Raw genomic sequence first — 766 nt, 5'->3', positions numbered from 1 at the left:
GGATTGTGGGGGGGTGGGGAACGAGCTGTGGTGGTAGACCTCAGATCGGATTGTGGGGGGGTGGGGAACGAGCTGTGGTGGTAGACCTCAGATCGGATTGTGGGGGGGTGGGGAACGAGCTGTGGTGGTAGACCTCAGATCAGGGTCATCACACCTGCTGCTGGGACCAATCTATCTGACTTCTAACACTTCCACAAAACTTACCTGTGATGCTGGGTGAGTCAGGGGCCACAGTCAGGGGCCACTGTCAGGGGCCACTGTCAGGGGCCACAGTCAGGGGCCACCCTAACCTCCACTGCAGAACATCACTGCAGAACCAGTGTGTTTTGAGGTCTGTGGGATGATTTATTTCAGGTTTGAGGACCATCAGCGGACTCCCACTCTCCTGCCTTCATCATGACCTGGTTCTGTTGGACACCTGCAGCTCAGAAACTGGAACAGAACATTTTTACGTCAGGTCCAGTTCAAGTCACAGAACAGAACCAAAGAAACTAGGGGTTTCAAGTAAGCAACAAAATGGAATCTTATCTTGGATAACCGGCTAACATGCTCACTGATGCTAACTGGCTAACATGCTCACTGATGCTAACTGGCTAACATGCTCACTGATGCTAACTGGCTAACATGCTCACTGATGCTAACCGGCTGACATGCTCACTGATGCTAACCGGCTGACATGCTCACTGATTCTAACCGGTTAACATGCTCACTGATGCTAACCGGCTAACATGCTCACTGATGCTAACCGGCTGACATGCTCACTGAT

This window comes from Austrofundulus limnaeus, unplaced genomic scaffold (genome assembly GCF_001266775.1).
Source record: "Austrofundulus limnaeus strain Quisiro unplaced genomic scaffold, Austrofundulus_limnaeus-1.0 Scaffold2061, whole genome shotgun sequence".
Taxonomy (NCBI): Eukaryota; Metazoa; Chordata; class Actinopteri; order Cyprinodontiformes; family Rivulidae; genus Austrofundulus; species Austrofundulus limnaeus.
This window is presented reverse-complemented; position numbering follows the sequence as displayed.